This window comes from Phyllobates terribilis, unplaced genomic scaffold, assembly GCF_046119375.1.
Source record: "Phyllobates terribilis strain yellow unplaced genomic scaffold, ASM4611937v1 Scaffold_1__5_contigs__length_1240528914, whole genome shotgun sequence".
Classification (NCBI taxonomy): domain Eukaryota; kingdom Metazoa; phylum Chordata; class Amphibia; order Anura; family Dendrobatidae; genus Phyllobates; species Phyllobates terribilis.
Window position 1 is genome coordinate 950,763,883 of NW_027362761.1, and position 24,570 is coordinate 950,788,452.

Here is a 24,570-nt window from a genome sequence, read left to right on the forward strand (position 1 = left end):
AATTTATTATAATGGCGGTCTAGTGCCCTCTCATAGAATCACTTATGCACCATTTCCTTTTCACGTTATGCCATCTTCTATGGCTATCTCTCATTGCATTTTACACCTTGCTGTCACTTTTAGAGGCACTATTCTCTTGCTTTGGTTTGTATATTTATTCTAATATTGGTTCTAGCTCCCCTTCATTACTCTTTCACCTGTGACTAATGGCTAGCTGGCTGTACACTAATTTGAGAATTTTTTTCTCAGCTTTTATTCACTTATTAAATTGCAGTGGGTATTCACTTCCATTTTTCCTTTTTTCTTTTTTCTTTTTTACTTCTCCCCTTGTTCCATTATTATTACTTTTCCCTTTTGTCCTTTCTATATATACTTGTGACTTCATCATACGTTTATAATTTATATTTTATTCTTATTATTTTTTATACATTCTCGTACTTAGTAGTCCTTACTGACATATTATCACCCTTTTCCTTCCTCTTACAACATATATACTTGTTATTTCATCTTATGGTTATAATTTACTCTTATCCCTTTTACTTTCTCATATCCAGTAGTTTCTACTGACATATTCTCACTCTCTTACTTCCTCCTCCTACCTCTCAGTGCCCGTATACGTCGCTGCCTTTGTCTGCCCTTTTGTCCTCTCTATGTGGAGTGCGCTTCCGGTTTGCGGACGGGGCTGGTTGCCTAGCTACGTGCTCCTTGGCGTCGTCTCTCTCCTCCATCCGCTCTGACGCGTCGGGCGGTGGGCGGAGATGGGTGACGTGGAGCGCCGATGCTTCCGGCTTCTTCCCTGCTCTGACTTCCGGTAGCGCCGCCATCACCACACGCGCACACTTGTGTAGCGCTATATAAGAAGGCACCTGAGACTTCTATGTACCTCCTTCCCCCCGAAGAAGCGAAACGTGAAACGTGCGTTGGGGTTGTCTGGTCCCAGCAGTGACACAGGTTGTATTGCTTCAGTCTCTTATATCCCTTTGACTTGTCCCTCACTCCTCTGTGACTTCTTTCTGACTGACAGCTGCAATTGGTAATCGTGCCAGGGACACTGTCCTTGTATCTTACAATATTGAGGGCTTTTTTGATTTTTGAAGCTTTATTTCTTGAATCCTATGTGGGGGATCTAAGAGTGTGGCAACCCAGTAGTCAGGATTACTTCGAATTCTGACAATCTGAGGGTCATGTTGCAGGTAGTGCAACAAGAAGGCACTTATGTGTCTTGCGCATCTCGGAGCCCCAAATTATTTTATGGGCTAGATGCAGATAAAAATTATTATTAATTTTAATCTGGTGGAGCTTAGTATAGATGGCCTAATAGAATCAGTACTGCACACTGCTACAGAGCCCAAATTATTTTCCAGCCAAGATACAGATAAACATGATTAGTAATTTTAAATCTGGTGGAGCTTAGTATAGATGGCCTAATAGAATCAGTGCTGCACACTGCTACAAAGCCCAAATTATTTTCCAGCCAAGATACAGATAAACATGATTAGTAATTTGAAAGCTTAAAATGGTTGGTGAGGTGATTTTAACCAATCATCAAGCTTTTACTCTGCCCAGGATGACACAGAGGTAGAAAAGTCGTTTCGGATCCATGATTTGTTCATCTTTATGAACGTGAGTCTGTCTACATTATCAGTGAAAAGCCGCGTGCGCTTATCTGTCAGCACACCACCAGCAGCGCTGAACACACGTTCAGACAGAACGCTGGCGGCGCGGCATGACAAGATCTCCAAGGCGTAAGTGGCTAGCTCCGGCCATTTATCCAGATTGGAAGCCCAAAAAGAGCAAGGGTCCAGTGACACAGTCATGGCTTCAATGTTTACTTGGAGATACTCCTGTACCATCGTCTCTAGGCATTGACTATGTGTCAGACTTCTTGTCTCCTGTGGCCTTGCAAAGGATGGGCTAAAAAAGTGGTGAAATGATTCCGCAAAATTGATGTTACCAGCAGATACTGTGTTTCTGTTACGGTTTGAGTGCTGAACACTCGACGGTCCCACGGTTGGCAAGTTGGAACTGTGAGATTCACTACATGCACCACTGGTGTTTTGTGGAAAAGCACATGTAAGATTCTGCAACAGTCTCTGCTGATACTCCTGCATGCGTGCATCCCTTTCTATGGCAGGAATAATTTCTGCAAATTTACTTTTGTACCGGGGATCTAACAGTGTGGCAACCCAGTAGTCAGGATTATTTCTAATTCTCACAATTCGAGGGTCAGGTTGCAGGTAGTGCAGCAAGAAGGCACTCATGTGTCTTGCGCATCCAGGAGCACCAAGTCCCTGTTGTGTTCGTGGCGAGGTAACAATCATGCTTCCTTCCTCTGTCCTCTCCCCCCAACCTCGCACAACAGAAATGTGATCAAGGTCTCCCTCATCTGATGAGTCTTCCATCAGTTCGTCCTTCACTTCTTCCTGGGCTCCTGCACCTTCCTCACTAGTTTGGCTGCTACCATGCGCCCTGGTAAAACCATCTCCCCCACCCTCACATGCCTGCCGCCTTGGTGCTGTCGACTGTCTGGACCTTGCAGATGTTAGCCCTTCCGCATACAACTCCTCCTCCTCTACTTCCTCCACCTCCTCTTGTGCCACCACCTGACTCCGAATTCTGTTTAACATGTGCTCCAGCATGTAAATCACCGGAATAGTCATGCTGATAATGGCATCGTCAGCACTAAACATCTTCGTCGCCATTTCAAAACTGTGCAGAAGGGTGCATAGGTCCCTTATCTGAGACCACTCCTCCAGCATGATTTGCCCCACCTCTGGATCTCGTTGGCCCAGGCTATACGTCAGAACGTATTGCACCAGGGCTTGTCGGTGCTGCCACAGTCGCTGCAACATGTGCAGAGTTGAATTCCACCGGGTAGGCACATCGCATTTTAGCCGGTGAAGTGGCAGGCCCAACGACTTCTGTAGAGATGTAAGTAGTGTTGAGCCACCCCCCATAGTGTTCGAGTTCGGTTCGGTTCGTCGAACACCCGTGTGTTCGCCGAACTGTTCGTCGAACACCTTCGAACACCATTAAAACCAATGGCAGGCAAACAAAAACACATAGAAACACATAGAAAACACCTTCAAAGGTGTCCAAAAGCTGACAAACTGCTCAGAAGACACAACTAACACATGGAAAAGTGACAAGTACATATAGTCATGCGAAAAGAAAAGAGGTGGAGGAGTAAAACCAGGGGGAGACACAGATATAGGCATGTCATGCCCTTCTAAAATCCGAAAAGTGAGAAGCCGACACGGTCAGTCCGTTCCTGCCCGTGCCACCTCTGTGTCGCCGGGTTTGTGCCAGAGCCGCGGTGGACCCTGACGGCCAGCCCCCCTATCCCAATACTGGTGCCTGTCCACCGGTGGGTCGAGGCCCCCCACGGTGGTGGGGGGGAGTAACATCTGCAAAAGAAAGACCATCTTCCAGCCAAACTAAGATGTCGACTTCTTTTCGTGGACAATGTGATACGATCCCATTCTTATGAACACGCCCATCGCTACAAATTCTAAATGAGGCACAAAAACAGCAGGTGCTTCAACGGATATCAAGTGCTCCTTCAAGTGGGCTCTCCATCACCTCAATTTCAACATCACAAATACTCCAGTCCTCAGAGGTGTCACCCCAATCGCACTTGCTTCCTCACAGCTCCCAAGTCTCCAGCTGCCCGTCTGAGTATGGGGTAGCACAGATGGTTGAGTCTGCACAGCTGTTTACTCATACTATAGCCTGGGAAACGGAGGTCTGCTCCAGAGCTTCTGTTAATCCAGATGAGGAAATGATCTGATCTGATGCCCAGAATCTTTATAAGTCGGATCCAGGACCAGATGAAGAAGGTTCTGAGCATAATGTAGACCCTTGTTCCCAAACTGTAACTCCTGTTGGTGGAGACAATGATGAAGACGATGATGAGACTCAAATACCTGATTGGAGCGACAACTTGACTTTTCGGTCAGGGCAGGAAGAGGTTGGCTCTGAGGACGACGGGTGTGATAACACACAGGGTGATGATGACGAGGTTGGAGATCCCACTTACTGTCAACCCACTGTCAGCCAGTCGATGAAGTCAGCAGAGGAGGTGGAGGAGGATGTGACTAGCCCTGGGGATGGGGATGACTCGGTACCCGGGCATTTGCCTGGCCTTGGGGATGTCGCGGTGGTCGGCTCCCTGGCCCGTACCCTGGGGTCTCTCTTTAAAAGGGTGGATAATTGTTAATTTTATAAGAGTTCATGACGCCACCTGTGGTATCTGGTGACAAGCACCAGCGCTGCAGCAGTCCACTGAGGCCGGTGATAAGGCAGCTCGATGGTATAGCTCCCCACAGGTGGACCTAGGTCTCAGGGCAGCGTATGCAGGGGGAATGCAGGACAGGCGAGACCCAGCTGGGTCAGAGCAAGAACGGGAACGGACACGGTAGTCACTTCAGTACCTTTTACTGGTGGAAATTCAGGCACATCCCGGAGCACTGTAGGTTGAAGGGTGCATATCAGGATCCTCCCCAATGAGCGGGTGTAGGGCCTCCTGTTTCTTGCCTCTGCGTAGTAAGTTTCTGATCTGCCTGAAGCTAGGCCTAACTTTGTCTCTGTCCTGCGCTGGCTGACCTTGTGGTAGGGCCTTCTCTTGGAGTTCACGCTCCCAGTATGCGGTGCCTAAGCGTCTCCTGGCTCTGTTACATATCAGCACCTTAGCGATCCTGGGACTTGTAGTTCTCCAGGGATTCCGGTTATGCCTTACTGGGTCATAGAGATACCGGTAAGCTCGGATCCTGTGTCCGGTAAATGCTTCGGGGTGAGCTGGTTAAGCTCCTCTGCCCCTTATGTACTAACTCGCCACTCGCCTTCGGCCTACTCGGGCCCTCACTAGGCTATACACACTAACGGCAGCTTGCCGCGCTTCACTGATCTTACGGCACCGGCACACCTTAAGCTCTATCTGGGCTCCCTGAATCTAGCAAGCAGGAGCCTCGTGCTCCACTGCTGAACTATTAACTGCGTTCTCTAGACTAGACTGAGCTCCACTGCAGACTGACCTCTCTTAGGCTTCTCTACTTCAGGAACTCTTCAGAGGAACTGAACTGCCTAGCTCCACCTTCCCTATTTATATCCCTAACGGGCTCCCTCTGCTGGTCTGAGGTGGAAGGTGGAGATGTGTGAATGTTTATGGGGGCCTCTTGTGGAGGATTCCATCAATGCACTCTTCTAGGATCTGTGATACCAAGCGCAGCGGGGCATCACAGATGCTATTGACGACGAGGTTAGGTTGCGCCTTCCTGAACAGAGACGGAGTACTGGAAGCACGTCAACAACTGCATCCTCAACCACAACTCTGCCTCTGACCACAAGTCGTAGTGGCTCTTCAGGTCACATGGGCTCTAAGCCTTGCATAGCCTGGGCATTTATTCAGATCGATAAGGATGACCCAACTCGTGTTATCTGTAATATTTGTCAGCAAAAGCTAAGTAGAGGCCAAAAAATCCATAGTTTGAGTACTTCATGCATGTACCGTCACATGGATATGAAGCATAAGTTGCAGTGGGAAGCTCACTGTGCTACAATGCGGCCTAGCCGGCTGGGCCAACCACCGTCTGCCCCATCTTGTGCATCCGCAGCCTCTTCATCCTCTGTGACTGGGGGGACAGCAGTCACCCATGTTTTTGGACGCAGACCTGCCACCTCTTTACCCGCAACAGCCAGTGTGATTGGCAGGTCGTCAGTTCATTGGGAAGTGGAAACACCTGCTAGTGTTGAGCGCTCTCCGACATCGAGAGCACCACCTTTGGATCAAGGCAACCTAACATGTCCGCCTGCATCTTCCTCACAGACCGGCAGTTTGCCGGGGACACCCTACTCAACACCATCTAAGCACAACAGCCAGCCCTCGGTCCCTCAGATGTGGAAAAGTAAAAGACCATTTCCTCCTAGCCATGAGAAAGCTAAGAGGTTGAATTTCACCATCTGCAAGCTGTTGGCTACAGAAATGCGGCCTTTCCACCTGGAGGACACAGAGGATTTTCAAGACCTTATGTCCGTCACAGTGCCCCACTACCAGATGCCCAGTCGGCACTACTTCTCAAAGAAAGGTGTGCCTGCGCTCCACTAGCATGTCGCACACAACATCACTGCTTCTTTGAGAAACTCTGTGTGTGACAGGGTGCACTTCACCACAGACACTTGGACGAGAAGGCATGGACAGGGGCGTTACATGTCGCTGACTGGGCACTGGGTAACTATGGTGACAGCAGGACAAGGGGCTGCTGTCCAAGTCTTACCGTCCCCACGAGTTGTGCGTCAATCCTCTTTATCTCGAAGTTCCTCCACTGCTTCTGCCTCCTCAACCTCCTCTCGGTCCTCCACCTGCACCCAAAGCCTGTCTGGTAATGCCACCTGCTTTCTAACTGCGCAGAAGGAATCCTGCACACCTCCTTACTATGCTGGCAGCAGGGCTCAACGGCATCAGTGTTTACTTTGAAATGTCTGGGAAATGTGAGTCACACAGCAGAGGAGTTGTGGTCAGCTCTGGAGACCCAGTTTCATGAAAGGTTGTCTCCACTGGACCTGCAACCAGGGAAGGCCATGTGCGACAATGCTGCAAACCTGGGTGCGGCACTTCGCCGGGGCAATGTCACACACGTGCCTTGTATGGCTCACGTGTTGAACCTGGTTGTCCAGCAATTTTTAGCCCACTATCCCGGACTAGATGGCCTTCTGCAGAGGGCACGGTCGCTGTGTGCTCACTTCCGCCATTCGCATCCCGCAGTTCAACGACTTACATCTCTACAGAAGTCGTTGGGCCTGCCAGTTCACCGTGCCGACACGGTGGAATTCAACTCTGCACATGTTGCAGCGACTGTGGCAGCACCGACAAGCCCTGGTGCAATACGTTCTGACGTATAGCCTGGGCCAACGAGATCCAGAGGTGGGGCAAATCACGCTGCAGGAGTGGTCTCAGATCAGGGACCTATGAAGTTGACGCGCCCCCTGGGCCATGGGGTACCCTGAGCCGGGCCGGTAGACGCTGGGGGTTGTAGTCACTGTGGCGGGGACCCAGTCCGTGACCCAGGGCGGTCAATCCAAGGGTAATTTGTATATATGGATTTTATAATGTCTGACTACACCACCTGTGGAGTGCGGCCAAAGGGGCCGTCGCTGCGGAACAGTCCTCTGAAGCTGGTGGTTTTGCAGCAACGGTATTATTACTCACCACAGGAAGAATGTAGCTTCAGGGCAGTGTGGGTGGATGATGGTGGTTGTAGTGCAGGGAGTCAGTAATGAACACTGAGTCCGTGTGATGCCGTCTCAAGATATTACTCACAGTTGTTGTAGTACAGATTACAGGTACCAGAGCAATCTCCCCCGTCGTGCTGTGCATACTCAGTGAGGGGCTCAGTCCACCCCCAGATAGCTCCGGAGTACTTAGCAGGACCCCCTTCTGTGTGTCCTTTCTCTGGCCTTCTCCCTGCACCTCACACCCAGTGACACTTCTATCCGGTATCCTCGGGCCTTGGCGGGTGACATGTGTTCCGTTCCCTGGGTCCTATGTGGCTACCTTCTTAGTGAGACTGGTGTGGACTTTGGCCTGCAGTACATGAAATGCAGCAGCCTCCGGTTTCTAGTTGAGCCTTGCTGTTTCTCCGCTAGTTAAGGGACCGGTTCCCCTTATCTGGCCTGACTCCTCTACCTCCTGGTAGCAGCGGGAGTACGGGTGGCCTTCTGCACGGCCCGTAGCCGTAGGGTCCCTTCGGTTCCTGGAGCCTTCCAGCTCCCACTCCTCTCTTCTCTCCTTCAGTCCTGGGCCTCCCAGGCTAGGCCCGCCTCCGGAGCAGAGCTCATGCCTAGTCTCTGCTCCTGTCACTTTTCCTCCTCTGTCTGGCTTGCTCTTTCTAAGATGGCTTCCTATTTATACTCTCCTTGTCATGTGCTCCCCTAAGCTGCTCCCCTAAGCACCCACTACATAGGACCCTCAAACCAGCTAGGGACCTGGGACTGTGCTCTCCCTTAGGAGCAATCTCGCCCTACCCCCACTGCGGGTATGTGTTGGATGCAGGAGTCAGGGTCCCGAGCCATACGCCTTCCTTACCTGAGGGTGAGATACCACACCTCTGGGTGAGATGCAGTAACTCTGTGGCGACTGAACCCTCAGGGGCGCCACACACCCTTCTGCACAGTTTTGAAATGGCGACGAAGATGTTTAGTGCTGACGACGATGCCATTATCAGCATGACTATTCCGGTGATTTACATGCTGGAGCACACATTAAACAGAATTCAGAGTCAGGTGGTGGGACAAGAGGAGGTGGAGGAAGTAGAGGAGGAGTCGTATGCGGAAGGGATAACATCTCCAAGGTCCAGACGGTTGGCAGCACCAAGGCGGCAGGCATGGGAGGGTGGGGGAGAGGGATTATCCAGGGCGCATGGTAGCAGCCAAACTGTTGAGGAAGTTGCAGGAGCCGAGGAAGAAGTGGAGGACGAACTGGCGATGGGCATGGAAGACTCATCAGATGAGGGAGACCTTGATCACATTTCTGTTGTGCGAGGTTGGAGGGAGAGGGCAGAGGAAGGAAGCATGATTCTTACCTCGCTACCAACACAACAAGGACTTGGTACTTCTGGATGCGCAAGAAACATGAGTGCCTTCTTGCTGCACTACCTGCAACATGACCCCCGGATTGTCAGAATTCGAAGTAATCCCGACTACTGGGTTGCCACACTCTTAGATCCCCGGTACAAAAGTATATTTGCCGAAATAATTCCTGCCATAAAAAAGTATTGACGAATGCAGGAGTATCTGCAGACGCTGTTGCAGAATCTTACATGTGCTTTTCCACAAAACACCAGTGGTGCACGTAGTGAATCTCACAGTTCTAACTTGCCAACGGTGGGACTGTCGAGTCTTCATCACTCAAACAGTAACAGTAACACAGTATCTGCTGGTAACAGCAATTTTGTGGAATCGTTTCACCACTTTTTTAGACCATCCTTTGCAAGGCCACAGGAGACAAGAAGTCTGACACATAGTCAATGCCTAGAGAGGATGGTACAGGAGAATCTTCAAGTGAACATCGAAGCCATGACTGTGTCACTGGACCCTTGCTCATTTTGGTATTCCAATCTGGAATAATCGCCGGAGTTCGCCACTCACGCCTTGGAGATCTTGTCATGCCATGCAGCCAGCGTTCTCTCTGAACGTGTGTTCAGCGCTGCTGGTGGTGTGATGACAGATAAGAGGACGCGGCTGTCCACTGAGAATGTAGACAGACTCACGTTCATAAAGATGAACAAATCATGGATTTGCAAGGACTTTTCTACCCCTGTGTCATCCTTGGGAGACTAAAAGCTTGGGGATTTGGTAAAATCACCTCACCAACCGTTTTAAGCAACAGTGGGGCAATTGATGCCACTTAACCCTAGAACGCATGACCATAAAAATCTACACTTTCACATACCTGGGGCCCTTTAGGCCCGTGTGCAAATAACATGGAATAACTCAAACTCAAATGACAAACAACTATATACATGAAGAATACCTAGAGTTTCAAAATTCTAACTAAAGTAATCTTGCAGAAAATAGAAAACAATTAACTGGGCGGGCCTGCAAGGCCACAGGTATGCGTTCTAGGGTTAAGTGGTGTCTGTGCCACAATTTTGGGAGTCCCCTTGCTGTGTCTTACGTGACGTTGGCATCGTCAATTCCAGGTGGGTTGGGTCGCACCCCCCCCTTTTAACTGTAAGAATCTACATACACTATGGCTTGGGGTAACACAGATGGTTGAGTCTGAAGAGCTGTTTACTCAGAGGTCTGCTCCAAATCTTCAGTGTCTGCTAGTCAGCGTAGAATTTTTAACTGCATCTAGCCTAGGCAATACTTTGGGCGTAGTAGCCCAGCTGCGAAGCAAGCTGCACCGCCTGTGTATCTAATAAGAATTTTTAAATGAATCTAGCCTAGGCAGACTGTGGGGACCCCCAACCAAACCCAGATGCTCAGCCCCCCTACCGCCCCCCTTTCATGGACAATACAATAATGTAACTCTTACAACTGGATGGGTGAGGTTCGGTCACAGGTTTATTAACTCTTTATACTCATTCCATTAGAAAGGCATTTTATTTCTAAAATAATTCAGCTTGTTGCAGCATGCCCTGGGTCCCCACTCCGGCAAGTTGGCCAACAAGTGTAACTCTCCAACATGTCCTTTCTATTTCCAGGCCACGGAGGATCCAGCGTACTCGTATGCAGGACTCTGACCCCCACCCATCACTCTTAACGCTTGTTCCACTCCGTCCTGGAGTCCTGACAGGAATATGTCCAGTCCAATATCTATTAAGTGAACACCGTCGGGCCGTATGAGGCCTGCTTTATCTCCTTCCAGTTGTCGGTGTCGTATCACTACACCGCCTCTGTCTCTTCTAAATTTTGCCATCCGAATATTTATTACCCGCCTTGTCCATTCGATGGCCGTGATGTCTCGCGCACCTTGCCATACCGCAATCGGCACAATCTCTGACCATACTATAGCTAATTTTGTGAAAAATTCTCTGAAGCGCTCAGTGTCTAGTTTCATTATTGCCATTAGTTATGCGCTCTTGTGATGACCTAGGTTGTTTCCCCCGGCCTGTATAACTAAGATGACCGGACCTCTTGCCTCTCTCCCTACCTTGATTACCTCCATTAGTACCTGTGGCCATAGCAGGCCTCTAATACCTCTCCAGTTGAAATATGTGTTATGAAACTCTAATTTCCTCCCGCCTGGGCGGACTTTCGCCCTTTTTTGTGCCCAATATATATACGAGTGGCCTATCACTCACACTGTTGGCTTAGCGTCACCTGTAAAAGAAACAAACCACATTAGGATAACAAGTCCGGTCTTATGTATCTCGCCAAACACGTGGATCACCATCTCCCTATCCTCTGAACTTCCGTTTCTGACATTCCTGCTCTTGCTGCTTCCGTGGCCGCACCTATGCGGAATGAGTGTGTCCCGTAATCTTTGGGGTGGTTCCCTGCTGATGTTATGCATTTATTAAATATAGCTTGGAACAGGTTTCTTGATAATGGCGTTCCATCAATGTGTGATAGGAAGAAATTACTTTGTGATCTAATGGTTAGATTTGTTTTTACTATTGTTACCCGACTCAGTGTACCGTTTGTGGGTTGTAGAAGTACCCAAGTACCCCTGCCCGCTGGAACCGTTTTTGATTGGTGTATGCGTAGACGTATTGCATTATTGGCTATGACTACGTCCTGGTGTAATAAGCCTCCACTGGTGGTAATTTTGGATTGAGGGACTAATTTGCTTATACATAGCGCCCCGAAGAAGGCGATCACAAATGCAGTAGACATTAGTGTTGCTTCAAATTGTGAGTGTCATGTTAATGGTGTTAGGGATATGATGTGAGAAATCAGTTTTAGTGACACGGGACGGGACGTCTACATTCCTGACTTGGCTGACCCCTTTTCCACCCTTTTATGGATTGTCTGATGATGAATCTTTGTCACATCTCCCCAATTCAGTAGTTGGAAGTGAAATGCTACTCCGGTCAGACACCGCTGCACTGACGCTCCTGATATGCCCCTCATCATTAGCTGGTGGAGAAATTCTATGGTGACTTGTGATCTGGCTTGTTCACATTGGTCAACCCGTCTGCCTGCTACTAGTCGTGTCCACTCTTCCCATGCCTTACCGTATGCTTGCCACGTTGACGGGGCAACTGACGCTCTGATTAATGGCATCAACTATTCGCCACTAGATCCCATAGGGAGGGTGGGCAACTGTTGCCCGATGGGTGGGCGTTGTGGAAGAGCTCTGTGAAAATCTGCCAATTGAATTGTTATAAAGCGTTAGTATCAGCTTTATACCCCTCAGCATAGTGGCTAGCGCGGACCCATACATTGTGTTTTAGGCACAGGAATGCTAGCCTGCGTAGTAGGCCTAGTACTGGGAGAGACGATGATGCCATCTTATTAATGCAGTGCGCTAGGCTGGTGTTTTGTGTTATGAAGCATATATTTTTGTTAGCCAGGCACGCGCCCCATATTTCTATTGCTACCACTATTGGGAAAAATTATTTTCAGGGCTAGATGCAGCTAAAAATTATTATTAATTTCAAAGCTGGTGGAGCTTGGTATAGATGGCCTAATACAATGAGTCCCACACACTGCTAGAAGCCCAAATATTTTTCCAGAGCTAGATGCAGATAAAAATTATTTTTAATTTGCAACCTGATGGAGGTCAGTATAGATGAACTAATGGACCCAGTCCCACACACTGCTAGAAGCCCAAATATTTTTTCAGAGCTAGATGCAGAAAAAAATTATATTCAATTTGCAACCTGATGGAGGTCAGTATAGATGGACTAATAGAACAAGTCCCACTCACTGCTAGAAGCCCAAATATTTTTTCAGAGCTAGATGCAGAAAAAAATTATATTCAATTTGCAACCTGATGGAGGTCAGTATAGATGGACTAATAGACCAAGTCCCACACACTGCTAGAAGCCCAAATACTTTTTCAGAGCTAGATGCAGATAAAAATTATTTTTAATTTGCAACCTGATGGAGATCAGTATAGATGGACTAATAGACCAAGTCCCACACACTGCTAGAAGCCCAAATATTTTTTCAGAGCTAGATGCAGATAAAAATTACTTTTAATTTGCAACCTGATGGAGGTCAGTGTAGATGGACTAATAGACCAAGTCCCACACACTGCTAGAAGCCAAATATTTTTTCAGAAGTAGATGCAGAAAAAAATTATATTCAATTTGCAACCTGATGGAGGTCAGTATAGATGGACTAATAGAACAAGTCCCACACACTGCTAGAAGCCCAAATTTTTTTTCTGAGGTAGATGCAGAAAAAAATGATATTCAGTTTGCAACCTGATGGAGGTCAGTATAGATGGACTAATAGAACAAGTCCCACACACAGCTAGAAGCCCAAATATTTTTTCAGAGCTAGATGCAGATAAAAATTATTTTTAATTTGCAACCTGATGGAGATCAGTATAGATGGACTAATAGACCAAGTCCCACACACTGCTAGAAGCCCAAACATTTTTTCAGAAGTAGATGCAGAAAAAAATGATATTCAATTTGCAACCTGATGGAGGTCAGTATAGATGGACTAATAGAACAAGTCCCACACACTGCTAGAAGCCCAAATATTTTTTCAGAGCTAGATGTTGAAAAAAAATTATATTGAATTTGCAAGCTGGAGTAGGTTAGTATAGATGGACTAATAGAACAAGTCCCACACACTGCTAGAAGCCCAAATATTTTTTCAGAGCTAGATGAGGATAAAAATTATTTTTAATTTGCAACCTGATGGAGATCAGTATAGATGGACTAGTAGACCAAGTCCCACACACTGCTAGAAGCCCAAATATTTTTTCAGAGCTAGATGCAGATAAAAATTAATTTTAATTTGCAACCTGATGGAGGTCAGTGTAGATGGACTAATAGACCAAGTCCCACACACTGCTAGAAGCCCAAATATTTTTTCAGAAGTAGATGCAGAAAAAAATTATATTCAGTTTGCAACCTGATGGAGGTCAGTATAGATGGACTAATAGAACAAGTCCCACACACTGCTAGAAGCCCAAATTTTTTTTCTGAGGTAGATGCAGAAAAAAATGATATTCAGTTTGCAACCTGATGGAGGTCAGTATAGATGGACTAATAGAACAAGTCCCACACACAGCTAGAAGCCCAAATATTTTTTCAGAGCTAGATGCAGATAAAAATTATTTTTAATTTGCAACCTGATGGAGATCAGTATAGATGGACTAATAGACCAAGTCCCACACACTGCTAGAAGCCCAAACATTTTTTCAGAAGTAGACGCAGAAAAAAATGATATTCAATTTGCAACCTGATGGAGGTCAGTATAGATGGACTAATAGAACAAGTCCCACACACTGCTAGAAGGCCAAATATTTTTTCAGAGCTAGATGCAGATAAAAATTATTTTTAATTTGCAACCTGATGGAGATCAGTTTAGATGGACTAATAGACCAAGTCTCACACACTGCTAGAAGCCCAAACATTTTTTCAGAAGTAGATGCAGAAAAAAATGATATTCAATTTGCAACCTGATGGAGGTCAGTATAGATGGACTAATAGAACAAGTCCCACACACTGCTAGAAGGCCAAATATTTTTACAGAGGTAGATGCAGACAAAAATTTATTTTTAATTTGCAACCTGATGGAGGTCAGTATAGATGGACTAATAGAGAAAGTCCCACACACTGCTAGAAGGCCAAATATTTTTTCAGAGCTAGATGCAGAAAAAATTTTTATTCAGTTTGCAACCTGATGGAGGTCAGTATAGATGGACTAATAGAACAAGTCCCACACACAGCTAGAAGCCCAAATATTTTTTCAGAGCTAGATGCAGATAAAAATTATTTTTAATTTGCAACTTGATGGAGATCAGTATAGATGGAATATTAGACCAAGTCCCACACACTGCTAGAAGCCCAAACATTTTTTCAGAAGTAGATGCAGAAAAAAATGATATTCAATTTGCAACCTGATGGAGGTCAGTATAGATGGACTAATAGAACAAGTCCCACACACTGCTAGAAGGCCAAATCTTTTTTCAGAGGTAGATGCAGATAAAAATTATTTTTAATTTGCAGCCTGATGGAGGTCAGTATAGATGGACTAATAGAGAAAGTCCCACACACTGCTAGAAGGCCAAATATTTTTTCAGAGCTAGATGCAGACAAAAAATTATTTTTAATTTGCAACCTGATGGAGGTCAGTATAGATGGACTAATAGAGAAAGTCCCACACACTGCTAGAAGGCCAAATATTTTTTCAGAGCTAGATGCAGATATAAATTATTTTTAATTTGCAACCTGATGGAGGTCAGTATAGATGGACTAATAGAGAAAGTCCCACACACTGCTAGATGGCCAAATATTTTTTCAGAGCTAGATGCAGAAAAAAATTATATTCAGTTTGCAACCTGATGGAGGTCAGTATAGATGGACTAATAGAACAAGTCCCACACACAGCTAGAAGGCCAAATATTTTTTCAGAGGTAGATGCAGATAAAAATTATTTTTGATTTGCAGCCTGATGGAGGTCAGTATAGATGGACAAATAGAGAAAGTCCCACACACTGCTAGAAGGCCAAATATTTTTTCAGAGCTAGATGCAGACAAAAAATTATTTTGAATTTGCAACGTGATGGAGGTCAGTATATATGGACTAATAGAACAAGTCCCACACACTGCTAGAAGGCCAAATATTTTTTCAGAGCTAGATGCAGAAAAAAATTATATTCAGTTTGCAACCTGATGGAGGTCAGTATAGATGGACTAATAGAACAAGTCCCACACACTGCTAGAAGCCCAAATATTTTTTCAGAGCTAGATGCAGAAAAAAATTATATTCAATTTGCAACCTGATGGAGGTCAGTATAGATGGACTAATAGAACAAGTCCCACACACTGCTAGAAGCCCAAATATTTTTTCAGAGCTAGATGAAGAAAAAAATTATTTTTAATCTGCAACCTGATGGAGGTCAGTATAGATGGACTAATAGACCAAGTCCCACACACTGCTAGAAGCCCAAATATTTTTTCAGAGCTAGATGCAGAAAAAAATGATATTCAATTTGCAACCTGATGGAGGTCAGTATAGATGGACTAATAGAACAAGTCGCACACACTGCTAGAAGCTAAAATATTTTTTCAGAGCTAGATGAAGAAAAAAATTATTTCTAGTTTGCAACTAGTGTTGAGCCACCCCCGTAGTGTTCGAGTTCGGTTCGGTTCGTCGAACACCTTCGAACACCGTTAAAACCAATGGCAGGCAAACAAAAACACATAGAAACACATAGAAAACACCTTCAAAGGTGTCCAAAAGCTGACAAACTGCTCAGAAGACATAACTAACACATGGAAAAGTGACAAGTACATATAGTCATGCGAAAATAAAGAGGTGGAGGAGTAAAAGGAGGGGGAGACACAGATATAGGCATGTCATTCCCTTCTAAAATCCAAAAAGTGAGAAGCAGACACGGCCAGTCCGCTCCTGCCCGTGCCACCTCCGTGTCGCCGGGTTTGTGCCAGAGCCGCGGTGAACCCTGACGGCCAGCCCCCCTCTCCCAATACTGGTGCCTGTCCGCTGGTGGGTCGAGCGGGTCCCCCTGTGGTGGAGGCAGCTCTAAGCTTTTTAATTTAAATTGTCTCTCTAATTTGAATGAATACACTTTAAATCCATTTACAAGGATCTATTGGAGGGCAAGTCTCATGCCAGCAGCCGCGGTAATTCCAGCTCCAGTAGCGTCCACTAAAGCTGCTGCAGTTAAAAAGCTTTTATAAGGATCGAGCTCGGCTGTCCACCGCAAGGCATCCTACTGCCAGTCCCAGCCCCTATGCCTTGGGGTGCCTCCTGATGCTCTTCACTAAGTATCCCATGGTCCCGAAGCATTTCCTTTGAAAAAATTAAGTGTCTAAACTACAGGTGGTATAGCTTGCTTAACAGCCGGGATAATCCGCTGACTAGCAGACACTGCTACTAGGCACAAAGTATTTCCTGGGCTAGATGCAGTTAAAAATTTGTAATTAGATACTCTCGTTGGATGCTGAGAAAGCATTCCATAGAGTCTCCTGGCACGCCATATATGATTCTCTTAAAGAGCTTGGGGTAGGGGTCTAGGGGACCCTTTTATAGCCAAAATCACGGCACTGTATCGCAATACGTCACCTAGGCTGAAGATAAATGGAACTGTAGCACCCTGAGGGCTCGGTTGCTACAGACGTATTGCACCTCACCCAGAGGTGTGATATCTCACTCTCAGGTAAGGATGGAGTGTGGATCAGGACCCGACACCTGCATGCATTACACCACATTGCCGTGGGGCAGGGCGACCAATATGCCCCTGAGATGGGCACGACAGTCCCTGTCCCTGGCTGGAGTGGGGGGAGGGAACACTGAGGAAGGGGAACCCTGTAGTGCAGGAGCAGGGAGGAAGCAGTTCCTGGGTGCATTGAGAAGGGAGTATAAAAGGTGGGCACCATCTTAGTTCAGTGCAGAGAAGTCTGAGCAGAAGTGGCAGGGAGCAGGGGCTCTGCATGAGCTCTGCTCCGGAGGCGGGCCTAGTAACAGAGGCCCAGGCCTGCAAGAGGGAGAAGGAAGGAAGAGGAGCGGAGAAGGCTCCAGTAACGAGGAATGAAGGGATCCCAGGGGTGCGGACGGGCGAGTCGCCACCGCACGCCCGAATCCACCTGCGTGGAGGGGTCAGGCCAAAGGGGGAGACCGGTCCCCGAACTAGTGGAGGCAGGAAACGACCCTCAGCTAGAAACCGGAGGCTCTGACATTTTATGTGGCGCAGCCCCTTGCTCCACCCGCCAGGAAGGCACCACATAGGGTCAGGGAAACTGGCGCCAAGTTTACCAAGAGGAGGCCCGAGGCAGCCGGACAGAAGTGTTGGTAAGAAAGGCCAGACAAAGGACACACAAAGGGGGTCCTGTGAAGCGCTCCAAAGTTATCTGGGAGTTGTCTGAGCCCCTCACCTGGTGAGCACAGTACGACGTGGGCAGCCGTTACCTGCAGACGTGGTCTGGATAATAAGAACTGTGAGTAAAGGCCCTGAACTGCATCACTGACTCCGTGTCGTTACTGCTGCTGCCCTGCACCATCACCCCCATCCTCCGCATACACTGCCCTGAGGCTATACTTCTCCCGTGGGGAGTTATGCTTCGCTCTGCTGCACCCACAACACCAGCCTTAGCGGTCTGCCCTGTAGCGACGGTTCACTCTGACCGCAATCCACGGGTGGCGTAGTCGGACATTTAAACATCAAAACCACATAAATAGTTCCGCCACTGGTTTGACCGCCCTGAGCCACGGAACCGGATCGCCGCCACGAAGACTACAACCACCAGCATCCACCAAAAAGGGTCCGGCTCCGGGTGTCCCAAGGCCCAGGGGGTGCGTCAGAACATTTTCATCACCTTTCACAATCACCAATGGGACAAGGCAGGGATGTCCTCTGTCCCCTCTCTTATACATCCTAGTGACGGAGCACCTGCTCTCATCAATTCGCCATAACCCCAATATTAGGTGGATTGAGGTGGGAGGCACCGAGTACAAGTGCTCTCTATTTGCTGATGATGTCCTAGTATATATCACTCAATCACATATATCCATCCCTGCTGTTATGGCTGAAATAGATCACTTTGTTACATGGTAAAATTTTAAAATCAATGCAGCGAAGTCTGAGGCCCTCGATGTCTCCCTCCCTAAATCCATATAGGATTCCATCCAGTCCAACTTTCCCTTTGCCTGGCCCTCACAGGGTATCAAATACTTAGGAATTCCTATTCATAGAGACCTCTCCCATCTATGTTATCTTAATTTTGGGCCCTTTATTGAACAATTCCATACAGACCACGGTTGGCAAGTTAGAACTGTAAGATTCACTACGTGAACCACTGGTGTTTTGTGGAAAAGCACATGTACACCGCGTTCCAAATTATTATGCAAAAAGTGTTTAGGAGTGATAAGGGAAGAATTTGTTTGTTTGTCAGTTAAACTCATTGATGGTGATGTGTGTCAGGGCTCTTTATATCACTGTAAGCAATTGCAGACACCTGTGCTAATTAGTTTGGCAGGTGTGTCCAATGAAAGGCAAGACTACTTAAGAAGGCTCTCTCACATTATTAAGCAGCCTACATTTTCTGCCAAAATGGGAAAGAAAAAGGATGTGTCGGCTGCTGAGAAGCAACAAATTGTGGAGTGTTTAGGTCAAGGCATGACTACAATCAACATTGTGCGATGATCAGGATGAAGTGTCTTGGCAATCAAGAAGTATGTAGCTGATTCACAGTACACACGTGTGCGTGCTGATAAGGGCAAATTGAGGACTCTTTCCTACAGGCAATTACGTCAGGTTGAAAGAGCAGCGGCAAAAAAGCCTTGTCATAGCAGCAGACAAGTTTTTGAAGCTGCTTGTGCCTCCAACGTCCCCCGAACAACAAGATGCAGGGTCCTTCAGAGGTTTGCAGCTGTGCATACGCCATCCTGTCGACCTCCTCTATCCACTTCACACAAGCAGAAACGGCTCCAGTGGGCCAAACATTACATGAAGACTGATTTCAAAACTGTTTTGTTCACGGATGAGTGCCGTGCAGCGCTCGATGGTCCAGATGAATGGAGTGGAGGATGGCTGGTTGATGGACACCCCACGCAAACACAGCTACAGCGCCAACAAGGAGGAGGTGGAGTAATGTTTTGGGCTGGAATCATGGGGAGAGAGATTGTCGGCCCCTTTAGGATCCCTGAAGGCGCTAAAGATGAACTCCATAATGTATGTGGATTTTCTCAAACAGCACTTCCTGCCATGGTTCAAGAAGAAGAACCGTGTATTTCACAGCAAGATCATTTTTCTGCATGATAATGCACCATCTCATGCTGCACATAAAACATCTGCATCTCTGGCTGATATGGGCATAAAAGGGGACAAACTTATGGTGTGACCCCCATGCTCCCCTGACCTGTACCCCATTCAGAACCTTTGGAGCATCATTAAAAGGAGTGTCTATGATGGCGGGAGGCAGTTCACATCTAAGCAATAGCTTGGGGAGGGTATTCTGTCCTCATGCAAAACAATTGAAGGAGAAACCATCCAAAACCTGACAAATTCAATGGACGAGAGAGTTCAGAAGCTCCTTTCGAACAAGGGGTCCTATGTGAAAATGTAACATCACCTAGAATAAAGTTTTGAGTTGAAAACTGTTTGATTTCAGTTTCTAACAACCTGCTAATGCTTATAATTTCAAAAATGACCATTTTTTTGGTCTTTATTAAAATGAAAAGGTTGATCGAAAAGTTTGGGGGATCTAAGAGTGTGGCAACCCAGTAGTCATGATTACTTCGAATTCTGACAATATGAGGGTCATGCTGCAGGTAGTGCAGCAAGAAGGCACTTATGTGTCTTGCGCATCTCGGAGCCCCAAAATTATTTTCCGGGCTAGATGCAGCTAAAAATTATTTTTAATTTTAAATCTGGTGAAGCTTATTATAGATGGCCTAATAGGATCAGTGCTGCACACTGCTACAAAGCCCAAATTATTTTCCAGTCAAGATACAGATAAACATGATTAGTAATTTGAAAGCTTAAAACGGTTGGTATGGTGATTTTAACCAATCATCAAGCTTTTACTCTCCCCAGGATGACACAGGGGTAGAAAAGTCGTTTCGGATCCATGATTTGTTCATCTTTATGAACGTGAGTCTGTCTACATTATCAGTGGAGAGCCGCGTGCGCTTATCTGTCAGCACACCACCAGCAGCGCTGAACACACGTTCAGACAGAACGCTGGCTGCGGGGCATGACAAGATCTCCAAGGCGTAAGTGGCTAGCTCCGGCCATTTATCCAGATTGGAAGCCCAAAAAGAGCAAGGGTCCAGTGACACAGTCGTGGCTTCAATGTTTACTTGGAGATACTCCTGTACCATCGTCTCTAGGCGTTGACTATGTGTCAGACTTCTTGTCTCCTGTGGCCTTGCAAAGGATGGGCTAAAAAAGTGGTGAAATGATTCCGCAAAATTGATGTTACCAGCAGATACTGTGGTTCTGTTACGGTTTGAGTGCTGAACACTTGACGGTCCCACGGTTGGCAAGTTGGAACTGTGAGATTCACTACGTGCACCACTGGTATTTTGTGGAAAAGCACATGTAAGATTCTGCAACAGTCTCTGCTGATACTCCTGCATGCGTGCATCCCTTTCTATGGCAGGAATAATTTCTGCAAATTTACTTTTGTACCGGGGATCTAACAGTGTGGCAACCCAGTAGTCAGGATTATTTCTAATTCTCACAATTCGAGGGTCATATTGCAGGTAGTGCAGCAAGAAGGCACTCATGTGTGTTGCGCATCCAGGAGCACCAAGTCCCTGTTGTGTTGGTGGCGAGGTAACAATCATGCTTCCTTCCTCAGTCCTCTCCACCCAACCTCGCACAACAGAAATGTGATCAAGGTCTCCCTCATCTGATGAGTCTTCCATCAGTTCGTCCTCCACTTCTTCCTGGGCTCCTGCACCTTCCTCACTAGTTTGGCTGCTACCATGCGCCCTGGTAAAATCATCTCCCCCACCCTCACATGCCTGCCGCCTTGGTGCTGCCGACCGTCTGGACCTTGCAGATGTTAGCCCTTCCGCATACAACTCCTCCTCCTCTACTTCCTCCACCTCCTCTTGTGCCACCACCTGACTCCGAATTCTGTTTAACATGTGCTCCAGCATGTAAATCACCGGAATAGTCATGCTGATAATGGCATCGTCAGCACTAAACATCTTCGTCGCCATTTCAAAACTGTGCAGAAGGGTGCATAGGTCCCTGATCTGAGACCACTCCTCCAGCGTGATTTGCCCCACCTCTGAATCTCGTTGGCCCAGGCTATACGTCAGAACGTATTGCACCAGGGCTTGTCGGTGCTGCCACAGTCGCTGCAACATGTGCAGAGTTGAATTCCACCGGGTAGGCACATCGCATTTTAGCCGGTGAAGTGGCAGGCCCAACGACTTCTGTAGAGATGTAAGTCGCTGAGCTGCGGGATGCGAACGGCGGAAGTGAGCACACAGCGACCGTGCCCTCTGCAGAAGGCCATCTAGTCTGGGATAGTGGGCTAAAAATTGCTGGACAACCAGGTTCAACACGTGAGCCATACAAGGCACGTGTGTGACATTGCCCCGGCGAAGGGCCGCACCCAGGTTTGCAGCATTGTCGCACACGGCCTTCCCTGGTTTCAGGTCCAGTGGAGACAACCATTCATGAAATTGGTTCTCCAGAGCTGACCACAACTCCTCAGCTGTGTGACTCACATTTCCCAGACATTTCAATGTAAAAACCGCCTGATGACGTTGAGCCCTACTGCCAGCATAGTAAGGAGGTGTGCAGGATCTCTTCTGCGCAGTTAGAAAGCTTGTGGCATGACCAGACAGGCTTTGGGTGCAGGTGGAAGACCGAGAGGAGGTTGAGGAGGCAGAAGCAGTGGAGGAACTTTGACATAAAGAGGATTGACGCACAACTCGTGGGGACGGCAAGACTTGGACAGCAGCCCCTTGTCCTGCTGTCACCATAGTTACCCAGTGCCCAGTCAGCGACATGTAACGCCCCTGTCCATGCCTACTCGTCCAAGTGTCTGTGGTGAAATGCACCCTGTCACACACAGAGTTTCTCAAAGAAGCGGTGATGTTGTGTGCGACATGCTGGTGGAGCGCAGGCACACCTTTCTTTGAGAAGTAGTGCCGACTGGGCATCTGGTACTGGGGCACTGTGACGGACATAAGGTCTCGAAAATCCTCTGTGTCCACCAGGCGGAAAGGCAGCATTTCTGTAGCCAAGAGCTTGCAGATGGTGAAATTCAACCTCTTAGCTTTCTCATGGCTAGGAGGAAATGGTCTTTTACTTGTCCACATCTGAGGGACCGAGGGCTGGCTATTGTGCTTAGACGGGGTTGATAAGGGTGTCCCCGGCAAACTGCCGGTCTGTGAGGAAGATGCAGGCGGACATGTTAGGTTGCCTTGATCCAAAGGTGGTGCTATCGATGTCGGACAGCGCTCAAGACCAGCTGGTGTTACCACCTCCAAAGAAAATGATGACCTGCCAATCACGCTGGCTGTTGCGGGTAAAGAGGTGGCAGGTCTGCGCCCCAAAACAGGTGTGACTGCTGTCCCCCCAGTCACAGAGGATGAAGAGGCCGCGGATGCACAAGATATGGCAGACGGTGGTTGGCCCGGCCGGCTAGGCCGCATTGTAGCACACTGAGCTTCCCACTGCAACTTATGCTTCATGTCCATGTGCCGGTTCATGCATGAAGTACTCAAACTATGTATTTTTTGGCCTCTACTTAGCTTTTGCTGACAAATGTTACAGATAACACGAGTTGGGTCATCTTTATCGATCTGAAAAAATGCCCAGGCTATGCAAGGCTTAGCACCCATGCGACCTGAAGAGCCACCACGACTTGTGGTGAGAGGCAGAGTTGTGTTTGAGGATGCAGTTGTTGACGTGCTTCCAGTACTACGTCTCTGTCCAGGAAGGCGCAACCTGACCTCGTCGTCACTAGCATCTTCCTCCACCTCCTCTGCTGACCTCATCTCTTGGCTGACTGTGGGTTGACAGTAAGTGGGATCTCCGACCTCATCATCATCACCCTGTGCGTTATCACACCCGTCGTCCTCAGAGCCAACCTGTTCCTGCCCTGACAAAAAACTAAAGTTGTCGCTCCAATCAGGTATTTGAGTCTTATCATCGTCTTCCTCATTGTCTCCACCAACAGGAGTTACAGTTTGGGAATGAGGGTCTACATTATGGTCAGAACCTTCTGCGTCTGGTCCTGGATCCGACTCATAAAGATTCTGGGCATCAGTGCAGATCATTTCCTCGTCTGGATTCACAGAAGCGCTGGAGTCGACCTCTGATTCCCAGGATATAGTATGAGTAAACAGCTCTGCAGACTCAACCATCTGTTCTACCTCACACTCAGACGGGCAGCTGGAGATTTGGGAGCTGTGAGGAAGCAAGTGCGATTTGGGTGACACCTTTGAGGACTGGAGTATTTGTGATGTTGAAGTTGAAGTTGATGTGGAGGAGAGCCCACTTAAAGGAGCACTTCATATCCGTTGAAGCACCTGCTGTTTTTGTGCCTCATCTGGAATTTGTAGCGATTGGCGTGGCCGTAAGAAAGGGATCTTATCACATTGTCCGCTAAAAGAAGTAGACATTTTAGTTTGGCTGGAAGATGGTCTTTCTTCTGCACCTACCCCACGGACACAACCTTTTTTCCCCTTCCCAACACGCCTATTCCCCTTTCCACCAGCAGCAGGCCTTTTTCCACTCATTTTGGTGGTTAACTAATTCACAACTCTGGAGTTGTTTGCACAAAAAAACAATGGATGGTAACTGAGCAGAGCTGAGTGGCCAAACTGTGGTATTAGGCAAAAACTATTGGCTGGGTTAGATGCAGAAAAAAATTATTTTTAATTTGCAACCTGATGGAGGTCAGTATAGATGGACTAATAGACCAAGTCCCACACACCGCTAGAAGCCCAAATATTTTTTCAGAGCTAGATGCAGAAAAAAATTATTTTTAATTTGCAACCTGATGGAGGTCAGTATAGATGGACTAATAGACCAAGTCCCACACACCGCTAGAAGCCCAAATATTTTTTCAGAGCTAGATGCAGAAAATTTTTTTATTCAATTTGCAACCTGATGGAGGTCAGTATAGATGGACTAATAGACCAAGTCCCACACACTGCTAGAAGCCCAAATATTTTTTCAGAGCTAGATGCAGAAAAAAATTATTTTTAATTTGCAACCTGATGGAGGTCAGTATAGATGGACTAATAGACCAAGTCCCACACACTGCTAGAAGCCCAAATATTTTTTCAGAGCTAGATGCAGAAAAAAATTATTTTTAATTTGCAACCTGATGGAGGTCAGTATAGATGGACTAATAGACCAAGTCCCACACACCGCTAGAAGCCCAAATATTTTTTCAGAGCTAGATGCAGAAAAAAATTATATTCAATTTGCAACCTGCTGGAGGT